A 621-nucleotide genomic window follows, 5' to 3' on the forward strand; every position below is an offset into this window, starting at 1 on the left:
ATCATGACAAATTATGGATAACATTAAGAAGAATGGGAATTCCTGAACACTTGATTGTACTCATGAGGAACCTGTACCTTGACCAGGAGGCTGTTTTTCAAACATAACAAGGGGACACTGCATGGTTTAAAATCAAGAAGGGAGTGTGTCAGGGTTGTATCCTTTCCCCATACTTATTCAATCTATATGCTGAGAAAATAATCCGAGAAGCTGGACTACATGAAAAAAAATGTGGCATCAGGATTGGAAGAATAATTAATAACAACCTGAGATATGCAGACGATACAACTTTGGTTGCTGAAAGTGAGGATGACTTGAGGCACTTACTGATGAAGGTTGAAGAATACTGTATGGATTATGTCTCAATATAAAGAAAACAAAATTCCTCACAACTGGATCAATGAGCAGCAGCACAATAAATGGAGAGAAGATTGAGGCTGTCAAAGAATTCACATTGCTTGGTTCTACAATTGATGCCAATGGCAGCAGCAGTCAGGACATTAGAAGGTGTGTAGCACTGGGAAGGCCAACCGCGAAGGAACTGTTTCAAGTGCTGAGGAGCAAGGATGTCTCCTTGAGGACTAATGTGCCTGACACAAGCCATGCTATTTCCGATCGCCT

The sequence above is a fragment of the Orycteropus afer genome, unplaced genomic scaffold, assembly GCF_000298275.1.
Source record: "Orycteropus afer afer isolate SDZICR_OR568_19922 unplaced genomic scaffold, OryAfe1.0 scaffold00353, whole genome shotgun sequence".
Taxonomy (NCBI): domain Eukaryota; kingdom Metazoa; phylum Chordata; class Mammalia; order Tubulidentata; family Orycteropodidae; genus Orycteropus; species Orycteropus afer.